Genomic DNA, 16,588 nt, shown 5'->3' with positions numbered 1-16,588 from the left:
CAGGATAATTGGCAATTTGTTAAAAAATGTTAAGAAAGGTCAACAGAAAGTGGTTTTTTATAAGAGAAAAAAAATAGTTGAGAAAGTTATTGATCAGGCATTTCAAACTAAACGTAAGTTATTTATTTTGATAATCAATAGAATTAGGAAGCTAAACAAGGCAATTTATGATTTCAAAAGAAATAGTAGATGGAAGAGAATAGTTAATCGTAGTAATTTTTGTGAAGTTTTTTCTGGAGAATGGATGCATAGTTCAAGCTGTGAGGCATTTTTTAATGAGGAGAGTTATTTCCAGGATAATGATTTGGTGCATGCAGTTGACACCAGTGGTCGAGCTTATGAAGTGAAAGATGGTTGTCCAGTTGAAAAAGAAAAACTTGTGACAACAGAGATAGAAGAGGTGTTAGGTAATGAGGTTTTAGGAAGACGTCCTAAGGGTCCTGTGTACACCTGGAAGTGTAGTAGTATTTGCAGTGTGCGACATGATTCCATCAATTTGCTTTGTGATTTTGTACGGTCATTTAATAAGAAAAGTTTGAAGCAGAAAATGAAGTTGTTGCAGGAATTAGATCCTTGCAGAGTGAGAGAAGTGACAGGTTTGCATGGTCAATCACTGGCTTGTCTTTCCAGGAGAGTATGCCAGAGTGTTTTTCATCATTTCAGGATGCTAGCAGTGCATCATAATAAAGTGAGGAAATTAGTTAGAATGTTGTATTATGCTAAGAGTCCAGCAATTATGCTTAAACAATTATGCGCTGCTCTTTTGCATGGTTCTGAAATAGATGTGAAGAATATATGTGAAGAAATTGAGTTTTGTTACTTTGGAAGTAAAGAGGAGAATGTTGAAATTGACCAAGAAGAAGAGGGTAATGTGGAAGATAGTGTACAGGTTTGCAGTACAGATAATTTCCAGAGGGAAATTGCGACGTTTGAGGTGAAATCAAGTGAGAGGCCAAATTTCACTTGTGTGTGTTGTCGACGCACTTATTATAAGAATCAGACTAAGTTAGTGGATTTATATGCAAAAAGTGAAAGGGAAAATAATAGTGAATGGAAGGATTTCACAACATACTTGATGGTAGAAAATTGTTTTGATTTGGGATTGGATCAACGTGTGTGTACTTATTGTTGTAACAAATTAAATCAAAACCAGATGCCTGCTAGAGCAGTTCATAATAATCTGGAATTGGTTGAGATTCCTTCTGAATTGAAGGATTTAAATACTTATGAATCTATTTTGATTCAAAGTATCCATCCCTTTCAGGCTATTGTAAGAATGGAGCCAAAGACAGGGAAATTGCCTCCATCAGATTTACAGAGAGGATTAAAGGGAAGAGTTGTTTATTTGCCTCTAGATTTGAAGAAAAACATTAATACAATTGGAGTAGAAAAAGTGGAAGAGGAACCTCTTGTTATCTTAGTTAATGGGGTTCCGACAAAGAATAAGAAAATATGGCAAGATTTAGTGGATGTTAGGAAAGTTAAAAAGGCAACATTGTATTTGAAAAAAATAATAAATACTATAAGAATGTATATGTTGCAGAAGAGGAAGTAAGTGAGGAAGAGGATAGCGATTTGTGTGCTGGTCAAATTGAGAAAGTAGAACCCTGTAGTAGTGAAGAAATATATGAACATTATAGTGTTCATCCTTTGCATTCCAAGGAAGTCATGGGGAATGCTATTGAGTTGTTTCAAATGAAACAAGCCAAAGGGAATCCCATTAGTGTTTGGGAGGAAAGTTTGGAAGCTCGGTGTTTCCCACAGCTTTTTCCAACAGCTCAGGGAGGAAGATATGATGAGCGACCTCATCAAATTCCTGCTTCTGAATACCGGACTTTGCGATTGTATGCAGGAGATGCTAGGTTTCGACAATGCATTCCCTATTTGTTTCATCTCCTGTTTGAAAGCGATCTGTCTGGACTGTCATATGCAGTGAACCACATCTTGAAAAGTGGTATACACATGCAAAACATCTCGGCAAGTGACTTTATGGATAACGTCAATGTCCAAGACAGTATTTTGGATTCTCACCTGATTAATCTCATGGCGTGTCAGCGTGGTACTAATGAGTACTGGTACCGTCGTCATGGTGATTTAAAATGTATGCTGAGGAACTTAGGAACTCCCACATGGTTCCTCACTCTGAGCTGTGCCGAGTATGGCTGGGAAGACTTACTTGAATTTCTACGAGAGGCAAATGGAAACATCGAAAACATCGAATTCAAGACACCCGGAGAACTGTGCTCTTTGGATCCAGTCAATGTATGCAGGTACTTCAATCATAGATTTGAAGCTATGATGTCTTTCATCATGAATAAGAAGAATCCACCTCTTGGATAGGTGTTGGATTTCTTCTGGAGAAAGGAGTACCAAGCAAGAGGTGCTCCTCATATACATATGCTGCTGTGGATCAAGGATGCACCTAAATTTGGAACGGATCCAGAAGACTCAGTGATGAGTTTCATACAACAGTATTCTACGTGTGCTGTTCCAAACGCAAAGGAGAAGAAAAGCCTAAGAGAAAAAGTTCTACGTTTCCAAAGCCATCGATGTGGAAAGAACTGTCGTCGTAAATTCCGAAACAAGGACAAGTTCTACACCAAATGTCGTTTCGGGTTTCCTCGACCGGTGATTTCTAAAGGAAGGGTCAACAGTTTGATGTCTTCGCTGCGACATAATGTGATGAAGAAATCACCTAAAAACACATACAATTTGAAGAGGAACGAAGAGTCTAAGTACATCAACGACTACAACCCGGTGATTTTGTCCATGTGGAATGCTAACATGGATATACAGTTTGTGGCTGATAACTGTATGGCTGTGGCTCGGTATGTGACATCTTACATCACCAAAAAAGAGAAGACAGAATTGAAGGATATGTGGGAGGACATTTCCCATGAAAAGAGCCTCAGTAAGAAGTTGTACAGTTTCAGTCTGAAGATGTTGTCGCATCGAGAAATCGGAGCTTACGAATGTTCTGACCGGTTGTCTTCAGCAAGTCTCTATGCCAAGTCCAGGAGTATCGTTTGGGCGAGTCTTGGTCTTGCTGCAACGCGTAATCGAGTTCTGAAACCTGTGCGGGAAATTGAGTATTTGGCGGAAAAGGAGCCAAACAGTACCGACATTTTGAAGACCAACATGTTGGATACATATTATCCAAATCGAAGCAGTCACCTCGAGAATGTTTGTCTGTATGAGGTTCTTCAAAATTACATGTTCAAGAGGAACATCAAAGAAGATACTGAGAAAGGAGTGTATGCTGTAATAGGAAGTGAGGGATGTCTGGTCAAGCAAAGAAAATGCCACTTGGTAAACCATCGAAAATTGAGTGGCGAATCTCCTGAAAAAAAGGAGTTTTTCTATTTAGCACTTTTGCAACTTTTCAAGCCTTGGCGTGCAGAAGAGGAACTGCTTGGAGATTTCCTCTGTTAAGAAGACTCTTTCAATGCTGCCAAGGAGACCATAGAATGTCCTGCTTTTCCCAAATATGTAGAAATGTTGAATGCGGAAATTGAGCAGGAAGCAACGATTGCAGCCGAGATTGCCAGAGACAGTTCTCAGGACAGTCAGAGTTCTGCTTCATTGAGTCAGGATCCACTAGGAGGACCTGTTATCGAAAATGAAGCTGCCACTGCTATGAATGAAGTGGAAAGAGCCATGGCACATGCTCAGGAGGATGCGGTTAACTTAGAAGAGTTGGAAAGACAACTCAACGTTGAGCAGAGGAAAATATATGACGAAGTTACCATGCAAATTGATCATGGATTAAGTCATGACAAGAAAGAGTGCTCATGTATGTCGTTGAAGCCTGTCCGACTGTACGTGAGTGGAGAAGCAGGAACTGGAAAAAGTTTCCTTATTAAAGCAATTTTATGTTATTTGCAGGAAAGGACAGAGTCATCGCTGTCTTGTGTTGTCACCGCTCCAACTGGACTGGCAGCACATAACATTAAAGGGATTACTTTACATCGTTTACTGATGCTGCCAGTGGAGCATGACAACAAATTACAATATCACAAGCTATCTGGAGATGCTTGTTGTGAAGTTTCAAGAATCTTGAGGAAAATGAAACTTCTTATCATTGACGAAGTAAGCATGGTTTCCAATGTCATGCTTGCCTTTGTGCATTTGAGAATGCAAGAAGTTCTCAAAACAGAGTATGATGTGTTATTTGGTGGCAAACACATCATTGTTTTCGGAGATCTTCTGCAGCTGACACCAGTGAAAGGGCAACCTGTGTTCAAAATGCTCACGCATGAAGATACCAGGAAGTGCCTAGGGAGCATTGGCAACGTCAATATATGGTTAAACTTCAATTATGCTGAACTGCATGAAAATATGCGTCAGGCGAAGGATGAAGTTTACAAGACTATTCTACAAGATGTTAGAATTGGAAAAGTGACCGAGCATGGGAAAGAAGCTTTACATGCCCGATTACTGTCAAATTTATATCCAGAACAAGATGTTGTGCCTGAGAATATTTTTCTGAAAATTACTGAGAAGAAATCTGGAATATGTTTGATGCCAACTCTTGCAGAATGTGCCAAATTCAACAACAAAATGTTGCATTTAGAAAAGCAAGAGATTGTGAAACTGGAAGCTATTGACAGAGTAGAGCATATGGGATCAACAATTATTTTGTCTGAGAATTTGAAAACAAAATTGGATTCATTAGAGAAGACTATATCTAAAACTGCAGGTTTTGAAAAGACTCTGAATGTGTGCTTGAACTGCCGTATAATTTTAAGAAGGAATTTACATGTTGAAAGAGGTCTGGTAAATGGATCAATGGGTAATGTTGTTGATTTTGTAAAATACAGAAATAGAGATGGAATTGAATTTTTAAATATTAAATTTGATGGCATTGAGGAAGTACAGCTAATTGGTCGTTGTTCTGCTAGATTTTTGCTTGTAAAAGACTTATATGTTCGCCGTAAGCAGTTTCCTGTTTGCTTGGCATATGCGGTGACAATCCATAAATCGCAAGGTTTAAGTGTAGACAGTGCATTGGTGAATATTGGCAGTTCTGTGTTCAAGGAGGGTATGGCATATGTGGCATTGTCACGAGTTAGAACTTTATCGGGATTGTACTTGATTGAGTGTGATGTCACAAACATTTGTGCGGATCTAGATTGTGTTAAGGAATACAATAGGTTAAGAAGAGAGTATGCGCCACATTTGCCTCAATATCCTTTGTTTGAGAAACGTGTGGTAGGCCGGAAACGAAGAAATGTGACCAATACTGGGGAGGTTGTAGCAAAAAGACGAAAAGTCGATGAACCTGAAATTATAAGCAGAAACAAAAAGGATTCTGTTGAAGATGTTGTTGGTTTTCAATTTGAAAACAGTTCTGGTGTCAACTGCTATGCTAATGTAGTGGTTAATGTTTTGTTTTCTCTAGAAAATGTAAAAGAAGAGATTGTGGTCAATTCTGATCAAAGATTTTGCAGTTTGTTAAATTCTGTGTTAGAGAAATGTAGCACTGATAGAACAAAAATAGAAAGTGTGTCTGAAATTCGAAATCTGTTAGACAGATGTTCAGGCCAAACACAATTCTCTCAAAATATTCAGCAAGATTGTCAGGAGTTTTTAATGTATATGCTTGATGTATTGCATGCTGAAGGTGTAGATGTAGATCACCTGTTTGGGCTTTCTTATCAATGGCAGCATGACTGCGAGAACTGTAGGGTATCAAGTACTACTAGTGTAGACTCAGAAAGATTTATATATTTAACTTTGCCAGACAGTAAATCAGTCTCTTTTAATAAACTAGTAAAAGCAGCTGATCACAACATGGAGTGTAGCCAATGTAAATCTGAAATGATGTCCACATTATTTATACGAACATATGGCCAGTATGTTATTTTAATGTTCCAACGATGTAGGCCTGATGGAACAAAATTGACAACTTTAATTAAAAATGTTGTGGCTTCACAGTTGTCAATATCAGGAAGGACTTTTGTAACTGCAGCAATTATATATCATGACGGTCCTTCAATAACATCAGGACATTACACAGCTTATTTAAAGTCTAGAAATGGCTGGTCATTCTGCAATGATTCTGTTTTAATTTTCACAAAAAAATTGCCGTATGACCTTAAAAACTCTTACCTGGTGTTTTTAAAACCAAAATTTTAGGGAAAGAATCTCGGGATGTGCTCTGAGGAATTTCAAGAAGTTCTAATGGCTCCTACACGATTTGGCCTTGAGGATAAGTGTAGTACAGAGACATAACTTCTTACCATAACACTGGACGTCATGGAGAAATAACTGCACTTTGAATGAATTCAGAAAAACTGTTTCTTTTTATAAGCAAATTGAAGCAGCCAATCAAAACATGGAGTAGAGGGAATGTAAGTCTGCAATGCTGTCTACTGTTTTATATTGCTTTGTGATTAAAAGTGATGTAGAGAATAAAATAATTGTAGTAGTCATAGAGATAGTGTAAGTCTGCTTCATAGTAAGCAGTATCAGTGTCATAGGAAATGTAGAACATGACTGAGCAAGAAGGGGAAGATATTACTAGTCCAGGATTGTGAAAATTATCTTCAACATTTTAATTTTGAAAGTTGCGGAAATACAACATGACCGGATTGGCTTACAAGAATTCTAAGAGTTATAAATGGCTCTGACATGATTTGGCCTTGTGGAAACGTGTGGTAGAGAGCAATAAGTCATTTATTGTATGTAACATGTTTTTCAAAACGATGGAGGTTTTCTTTCAGAAAGTGGCGGTCTGAAAGTAATAACAGCACAACAGAGTGTAAGCTGATCATAGGACATCCTTCGACGTCATGGAAAGTAAGTTAACTTTAAGGAATTCTGAATTCTGATTTGTTATGTTGTATGGGTTTTTTAAACACAATCATTTTGATTGTGTTTTTTTTTCCCCGCTGTTATATGATGAATACCTTCAAGTCACTGTTTTTAGTGAAATTTGATACATTCTGAGAACAGCAAAAATAAACCATTTAACATGTATGATTAATTCTGTACTGTTTGCATTTATGATGTACATTTAGAACTGTGTAGGAGGCATGGAGAAGGAGAGGCTTCTGTAAGTGTCAAAGTTGTTGCATACAGTGCTCATATTCTACGTAGTCTTTCATATGATAGACTACATTTCCACAATGAGATACCTAAGCAAAGGAAACACAGGTGATATGATTGTGGAATGAGCAAAAAAAATTGCACATTTTTCAATTATATAACCTGTGTTTCCTAACATTACACATCACATTGTGTAGATGAGGTTTATGCCTGTTCCTGGAGACAGAGGACGTCTGACATTTGTTCAAGAGTGCAGTGGACATGACTCACTTCGTTGGTAGGCCTCCACATGTATTATCTCCTCTGTATTCTTCAACAAACCTAAATTCCATCTGCAACCCTGATTAGGACTTACCTGAAACAAATCTGTGCATAGGTTACACCTTATTGGCATCTTGAAACAATCATTTAAAATGTTAGGGTCAGATTTATGGTGGCCGTGCGCCTCTTTTGCTCCATTGTGGATCACTTTTGTGTAAAAGATGCACCATGTTGCAAGATAGGTTTCAGTTCATCTCCAGCAAGATACCATCAGTTTAAAATGTATATAATTAGCACTGTGTAGGGGGCATGCAGAGGCTGAAGCTTTTGTAAGTGTCAAAGTTGTTGCATGCAGTGCTGCACTTCTGGGTACTGTTTAATATGCTGCACTACATCTGCACTATGAGATACCTAAGCCTAGGCAACACAGATGATGTGATTGTGAAATGAGGAAAAGAAACTCCACATTTTTCAATTACATCACCTGTGTTTCCTAAGTTTACGAATGACATTGTGCAGATGAAGTTTAGGTCTGTCCACGGACACAGAAGAGGTCTGGCCTTTGTTCAAGAGTGAAGTGGACATGACTTACTTCATTGGTAGGCCTTCACATGTATTATCTCCTCTGTATTCTTCAACAAGCATAAATTTGATATGCAATCCTGAGTAGGCCTCACCTTAAACAAACCTCTGGAGAGGCCACACCTTATCGTCATCCTGAATCAATCATTTCAAATGTTAGGGACAGATTTCTGATAGGTGTATGCCTCTTTTGCGCCACTGTGCGTCACTTTTGTGATGCAGCGGCGGTGCAAAAGATTTGCTATGAGGCGACAAAATTACAAATTGATGCATCTAGGCAGATGTGTCATGCTGTAAAAAACCCGTGCCACATGAAACCGATGCAGCAGTGATGCAAAAGATGCACCATGTTGCAAGACATGCCTGACTTCATCTCCAACAAGATAAGAAGCTAAGTCTTCTGTAAATGTCAAAATTGTTGTATACACTGCTCAACTTCTATGTACTCTTTGATATGCTAGACTCCATCTGCACTATGAGATACCTAACCAAAGGCAACACAGGTGATGTGATTGTGAAATGAGGAAAAGAAACTCCACATTTTTCAATTACATCACCTGTGTTTCCTAAGTTTACGAATGACATTGTGCAGATGAAGTTTAGGTCTGTCCACGGACACAGAAGAGGTCTGGCCTTTGTTCAAGAGTGAAGTGGACATGACTTACTTCATTGGTAGGCCTTCACATGTATTATGTCCTCTGTTCTCTTCAACAACTCGAAATTTCATTTGGAACCCTGAGTAGGCCTCACCTCAAACAAACCTCTGGATAGGACACATCTTATTGGCATCCTGAAACAATCATTTAAAATGTTAGTGTCTTGCGACACTTTTGTGAGACAACAGCAGTGCAAACCATGCACCATGTTTTAAGATAGGCCTCACTTCATCTGCATCAAGATACTGTTAGTTTAAAATGTATATCTTTAGGACTGTGTAGGGGGCCTGGAGAAGCAGAAGCTTCTGTAAGTGTCAAAGTTGTTGAAAAACTGTTTGTCCTTCAATCTTTTCCCTTGTCTTTTCTGATTTTTAAATACATGTTTTAATATTTTTCAAATGTTTGTTCTCTCTTTCACAGATTGAAAGTATAAAAACAAAAAGTGAGCAAGTTAACAACAATTATAAGGTAAATGTTTTGTACTCTTTTCGTTACATTTCTATCACATTCACCTACTAGTAGTTCGACAGCTTCATTTCTTTAACCCTCAGTTTCCTGCCTTTGCTACTTCCCTCATTCCTTTCTCTATTACCTACTTACTCTACTCCTTCCACTCCTTTTCTCAGTCCCTCTCTTCTCATAGTTCCTCACTCTTGTTCACTCACTCCGTCTCAATTACTCTTAGTGTCTTTGACTGATCACTCTTTCACTACTTGTTCATTATGCTTCTTCTGTGTAGTTGAAGCACACTAAGGGGGATATTATGAACACAGCCAATAAAATTATTGCTGTTTTTATTGGCAGAGAACGGTTGCAAAAGTGGTTTTAGCAGCAGTTTTCCGCCGCAAAAGCGGCTTTAGCGACACATTTCTGCCGATAAAAGCTGCAAAACTTTTATTGCCTATGTTGATGATATGGCTCTATGTTATTTACATTTCTTTGCTGTTTCAATTAATCTTTTTCTGTTCTTTTTTCTTTTCTGTTTTCTGTTTTTTCTCTCTGTTATTCCACATGTTTTAATCTGATTTTGAACATTCACTCACATTCTCCAAGAAACTCTTCTTTGTTATTGTTCTACTCTCTTTTTTTTCTTTCACTTCCTTATCTATTTTGTTTTTCACAATTATACCCTCTTCCATCTTTTCTTCGGTAAATAGATCTAGTAAACAGTATCTCTGGTTTACTCCCTATAGCTGTCTTTCTTTTAACATTACTCTCTGTTTACTTCTCTTATACTTACTCTTCTTTTTTTTTTTTTTTTTTTTTTGGTTCACTCCCGGTTCGCGAACCGGGAAGCGAACTGGGAAGCGAACTAAAAGAAATAGAGCTTGCCAGAGTGCTAAACATTCTAGCAATTTTTTTTTGAAAGGGGAGGTAGTTCTGAAAAGAACTTTTTTTTTAATGTTTTTGTTGTTTTATATATTTATTTATTTTTTGAAAATTTTTTGTTTTTTTTGTATTTTTTGAACAGTTTTATGTTTTTTTTGGTTTTGATGGAGGGGAAACAACAAAAAAACAGGCATTGAAAAGGTCTCAACAGGAGCAAAAAAAAAAATTACTGTCTGGGGCGGTAGGGCAATTGTGATTTACATAAGCTAGGTTGATTAACGTAATGCTCATGTTACCACATGACAGCAATGCACCGCAATACATACAGGTAAATTTCATATGAGCAAAGTTCTCCTGAATGTTTGGCACGGTTTCCCGTGCCTCTGCTCCTGTCAACGATATCAGTGATGTTGACCTGGCCACAGGAGTTGTTGTTGGGTTATCTTGCATGTCACGTATCTCTGCCTGGCTGTAGTTCAATGGATGCCACCTGTTCATGTGACGATGCATTGTATAGTTACCGAAGCTATACTTTTTATCAGTGCCTCTAGATAACCGGTCTTTACAAATGAGGCAGGTGACATACCTAGCATTTACTTTCTTTTGCCCTCGAGGAAGTGAAAAAAACTGCCAAATAAAACTGGCTTTCCGATGGGAAGCCCGGGGCACCTCTTGTAAGAACTGTGGTCCTTCTGTCTCCTCTTCCTCTAGTTCATCCTCTTCCTCCTCTGTGTTGCTGATGAACTGGGGAGGTGGTCCTCTCTTCCCATGAGGAGGTGGAGGTGGTGGTGGGGGTGCACCAGCTGAAGCAACTAATGAAGCCATTGCTCAACTATCAAAAATGGTCTTCCTCTCACAAAGATGAAAGTCAGAGTGAGGAAAGAAGGAGGGGTTTTCATCATTTGGGAAAAACAATAGTTCTAAACCAATGAAAAGTGTTATTTTTAGGTCACCTGACCTAGCCTTACATCATTATGAAACCAAAAGTGAAATGAACCAATGAAAAGTTTTATTAACAAGTCACATGACCTCTTACGCTTAAGTTACGCGCTGCGGAACGCTCCCCGGATCGCTTCCGGGTCGCTGCGCTTCGCGCTTCGGTACACGCTCCGGAGCACTTCCGGGTGCGCTAACGCGGTGCGTCATAAGACGCATTACGCGGCAACGCGATACGTTGCGCTTTCGCGACGCGCCGCGGATCGCTTCCGGGGAGCTGCGCTTCGCGTCTCAGTTCGCGTACCGGAGCACTTCCGGGTGCGCTAACGCGGCGCGTCATAAGACGCATTACGCGACAACGTGATACGTCGCTCTTCCGCGACGCGTCACGATGTTGATTTCTAACGCGGCAGTTGCGCTAACGGAACGTTTACCGGTTCGCGGACTGGGTCGCGGCATCAAGATGAGCTAACGGGAAGCTTCCCGGTTTGCGAACAAAAAAAAAGTATTAAAAAAAAAAATTATTAATAAACATATCAAATATATTTTAGGATTTAAAGAAGAATACATTTTACAGCTACAGATATTAGCTTTTAAAAAACCAATGAAATTCACTGAAAAAACCATAGGTTATAGACCATATATAGTTAGGAATTAGCATTTACAAAACCTTGAAAATTCACTGAAAAAACCATAGGTTATAGACCATATATAGTTAGGAATTAGCATTTAAAAAACCTTATTTTACTCACACAAAACCATTGAAATTCCATATATAGTTAGTTGTACTAACTATATATCACGCACCCGCAATCCACTGCTGATGATGTCACATATTACATCATTCATGACATGGTCAGTGACATCACTGATGACATCACTGATGACATCTCAAATGACATCACTGATGACATCTCAAATGACATCACTGATGACATCACTGATGACATCTCAAATGACATCACTGATGACATCTCAAATGACATCACTGATGACATCACTGATGACATCTCATTTGACATTACTGATCACATCACTGATGACATCATTCATGTGATAATACGATGAACCTCTTCAGACTCTAATATAACCTTAGATACACTCAGTGTAAACAGACACTCATAGACTGTCACTCATCCATGGAGTTACTCAGACACTTAGTCAGTCATGCAAAGAATCAATCACACCTCCATTTCCTCAACTATACAGTTATACACACCTTACTTATTCAAACATATACTAAAACATATTTACTCACTTATACAATCCTGGATACAAGTTCACAATGATCCATACAGCCACTCACACATTCACTGGCTCTTATGCACAGTTATTTATATATGTCAACTCTCACATGTACTGTATTTTACATATGTACTTACTTTAACATGTAGCACTGAGATATCCATTCACTCACCAATACACTCATGCACACAGTCAACTGCCCATACAGCTGTTTCCACATGCACTTTTGAACCCATACATCTAGTCAATCAACTGCTCACACATCTATGCAGAGAGTCATACACCTCCCAGCCACCCACCCACACACTCAGTCTCCCATACAAATGCTTGGGCAACCAATCAATAACCCATATAGTTAATCATATAGCTACTGATCAACACATGCAGCAGTTTACAGAACAACAGACATAATGATGCACAAATTAAGACAGTTTAGTCACTAACCCATGCACTCAGTGAGACACATTTAATCAGTCACTCATACAGTCAGTCATGCCCCTACTAAATCCTTCATCAAAACACTTATACATCCACTCATTCTTCAATATGTAAGACATATTTTAACTTTACAGAATTATACAGTCACTGGATGTAGTCATCAGTGATGTCATCAGTGATGTCATTTGAGATGTCATCAGTGATGTCATCAGTGATGTCATTTGAGATGTCATCAGTGATGTCATCAGTGATGTCACTGACCATGTCATGAATGATGTAATATGTGACATCATCAGCAGTGGATTGCGGGTGCGCGATATATAGTTAGTACAACTAACTATATATGGAATTTCAATGGTTTTGTGTGAGTAAAATAAGGTTTTTTAAATGCTAATTCCTAACTATATATGGTCTATAACCTATGGTTTTTTCAGTGAATTTTCAAGGTTTTGTAAATGCTAATTCCTAACTATATATGGTCTATAACCTACGGTTTTTCAGTGAATATATATATATTCCCTGAAAAAAACATAGGTTTCAGCCACGTTATAGTTAGGAATTAGCATTTAAAAAACCTTAGAAATTCACTGAAAAAACCATAGGTTTCACCCATGTTATAGTTAGCTGGACATTTCTCTCATACAAAACCATTGAAATTCCCCCGTTATAGTTAGTTCAGCTAACTATAACACGCGCGCCCGCAATGCACTGCTGATGACATCACATATTACATCACTCATCACATGGTCAGTGACATCACTGATGACATCATCCACTGAATGTGTGTCTTTCGAAAAATAAATATTTTCATATATGTATATCTAAAGGTCGATGGAAGAATAAATGGGTAAATAAGTGTCTTAATTGATGTTTTTTTTGTAAATTTAATTGTAGAATTGACTTATTGAGTGTATCTTAGTGAATACATGTATTAGCGAGTAATGTTTAAATATGTAAATATCTGTATAAGTGTCTCACTTTGTGTATAAGAGGCTGCATGGGTTGGTGAGTAGCTACACGAGTGTCTATATGGGTTATTAGTTGTTTTTTGAGCATCAGAATGAGTGTCTGTATGGTTTGGTGGCGGGTATTACTTAGGGCACAGATGCATGAATGACTGACTCACTGTTTGTATGTGTTTTGAAGACAGCATGTGTGCAGGACTGTACGGGTGGATGAATGTGTGTATGGGTGTGCTAGTGAGTAAGTATGGGCGAATTTTGCGACTTCGCGATCCGCGAATTTGCGGATTTGCGAATTCGCGATCAGCAAAATTCGCGAATTTGTGCGAATTTGCGGATTTTTTTATTTTTGCGTGTTCGCGGGGCGATTTGCGTGTTCGCGGGGCGCTTTGCGTGTTCGCGGGTTTTTTTTGTGCGCGAGACCGCTCGTTGTTGTGCCCTTCTGCCCTCTGCCCCACTTGTTTTTGTGCACTTCTGCCCTCTGCCCCACTAGTTTTTGTGCCATTCTGCCCTCTGCCCCACTCGTTTTTGTGCCATTCTGCCCTCTGCCCCACTCGTTGTTCTGCCATTCTGCCCTCTGCCCCACTTGTTGTTGTGCCCTTCTGCCCTCTGCCCCACTCGTAGTTGTGCCCTTCTGCCCTCTGCCCCACTCGTTGTTGTGCCATTCTGCCCTATGCCCCACTTGTTGTTGTGCCCTTCTGCCCTCTGCCCCACTCGTTGTTGTGCCCTTCTGCCCTCTGCCCCACTCGTTGTTGTGCCATTCTGCCCTCTGCCCCACTCGTTGTTGTGCCCTTCTGCCCTCTGCCCCACTGGTTGTTGTGCCATTCTGCCCTCTGCCCCACTTGTTGTTGTGCCCTTCTGCCCTCTGCCCCACTCGTTGTTGTGCCCTTCTGCCCTCTGCCCCACTCGTTGTTGTGCCATTCTGCCCTCTGCCCCACTGGTTGTTGTGCCCTTCTGCCCTCTGCCCCACTGGTTGTTGTGCCCTTCTGCCCTCTGCCCCACTCGTTATTGTGCCATTCTGCCCTCTGCCCCACTTGTTGTTGTGCCCTTCTGCCCTCTGCCCCACTCGTTGTTGTGCCCTTCTGCCCTCTGCCCCACTCGTTGTTGTGCCCTTCTGCCCTCTGCCCCACTCGTTGTTGTGCCATTCTGCCCTCTGCCCCACTCGTTGTTGTGCCCTTCTGCCCTCTGCCCCACTGGTTGTTGTGCCCTTCTGCCCTCTGCCCCACTGGTTGTTGTGCCATTCTGCCCTCTGCCCCACTTGTTGTTGTGCCCTTCTGCCCTCTGCCCCACTTGTTGTTGTGCCCTTCTGCCCTCTGCCCCACTCGTTGTTGTGCCCTTCTGCCCTCTGCCCCACTCGTTGTTGTGCCATTCTGCCCTCTGCCCCACTCGTTGTTGTGCCATTCTGCCCTCTGCCCCACTCGTTGTTGTGCCCTTCTGCCCTCTGCCCCACTCGTTGTTGTGCCCTTCTTGCCTCTGCCACACTCGTTGTTGTGCCCTTCTGCCCTCTGCCCCTCTCCTGTTTTATTTTAGAATGGCGCCCGCAAGCTGCCAGCGCCATTCTAAAATAGGTACTAACTTAGCTTCATCAGGAAGCACTAATAGATAAAATAAAGCAGGTGCTCGAATTCAGTTAAACTCGAGCACCTGCTTCTATTAGTGCTTCCTGTTGAAGCTAACTTAGTAACTATTTTACAATGGCGCTGGCAGCTTGCCGGCGCCATTCTAAAATAGTTACAAGCTTGAAGCTTGAACTTTTGCCCCCCGGATCCGTTCCGCTCGCGGATTTGCGGATTTTCGGCAAATTCGAGGGAATTCGCGGATTGCGAATTTGCTGAAAATCCGTAAAATCCGCGAGCGGAACGGATTTCGCGCCCATGCTTACTAGTGAGTGAATGACTGCCTCAATAGTGTCTCTATGAGTAAGTACGTATGTTTTAAACTAGTATATGTGAGTATTGATGTATATAAGTAAGGGTATATGACAGTGACAGATTGAATAAGTTCCTGTATAAATAAGTATGTGCTTCTATAACTGATTGTTTAAGAGAGTAAGTATGTGTACGTTTCTGTAAAAGTAAGTGTAGTGGTGTGTGTATAGCTGTATATGCAAACAAATGGATGTTTGATAGTTTATTTGCATGTGTGACTATGTGTGTGAGTAACTGTATGGATGAGTATCGGTGTGTAACAGGATGTATAGGTTTATGAGTACATATGATGAGTGAGTACATGTTTAAGTGACTATATAGAACTGTTGGTGAATGAGTGGATGTGTATGTAGATGTTGGAATTACTGAATAGGTTGTTGTAACTGGTATTGGTATCTCAATTGATTTGAAAATGTTAGTATCTATTTTTGAATGTGTGTATTAACGGTTATATTAGGGTGAGGAGAGATCTGCCACTCTTTCACAAGGATGATGTCATCAGTGATGTCATTTGAGATGTCATCAGTGATGTAATTTGAGATGTCATCAGTGATGTCATTAATGATGTCACTGACCAGGTGATGAGTGATGTAATATGTGCAGGGTGTAACTCGTCTGACGAGTGTTCAACCACAGCCGCAACAACAACCACAGGTGCAACAAGGAGAGGCGCAAGGAGAGGCGCAAGGAGAGGTGCAAGGAGAGGCGCAAGGAGAGGTACAAGGGGAGGCACAAGGAGAGGCACAAGGAGAGGCACAACTGCCCCCAATACTTGTTCCTCCAGAAGTAGCGGCACATCAGGAAGTCGAGATTCATGTGGAAGTATCAGCCGAGCAAGCCACTCCTGATGATCCATTGTCTTCCAGATGCCCAGCAAGTGAAAGGAGGGCTAGTACAACTTCTTCTTCAAGCCCCCTTCCTTCTGATGATCTAGATCTTGATTGGCACCCACCAATTCAGTCTAAGAGGGAGGCACGCCATGAGCCGACGAAGCTAGGTAAAAGGAAGGTTCTCGCAAGGCTTTCAGTTATGGGTGATGATGAGTCTGACGAAGAAGAAGTGGAAGTGGTGTATTCTGCTGCTGATGAAGAGTCTGATGATGATGACCCAGTAATCACAGTCATCACTCCAGCCCCAGCAGGTATGCAGCAGGCATACATGTTTACACTATCCCAAAATGCTGCACGGGATGTGGGCGGCG

Source organism: Lissotriton helveticus, chromosome 7 (assembly GCF_964261635.1).
Source record: "Lissotriton helveticus chromosome 7, aLisHel1.1, whole genome shotgun sequence".
NCBI classification, from domain to species: Eukaryota; Metazoa; Chordata; class Amphibia; order Caudata; family Salamandridae; genus Lissotriton; species Lissotriton helveticus.
Note: the sequence above shows the minus strand (reverse complement) of the source record.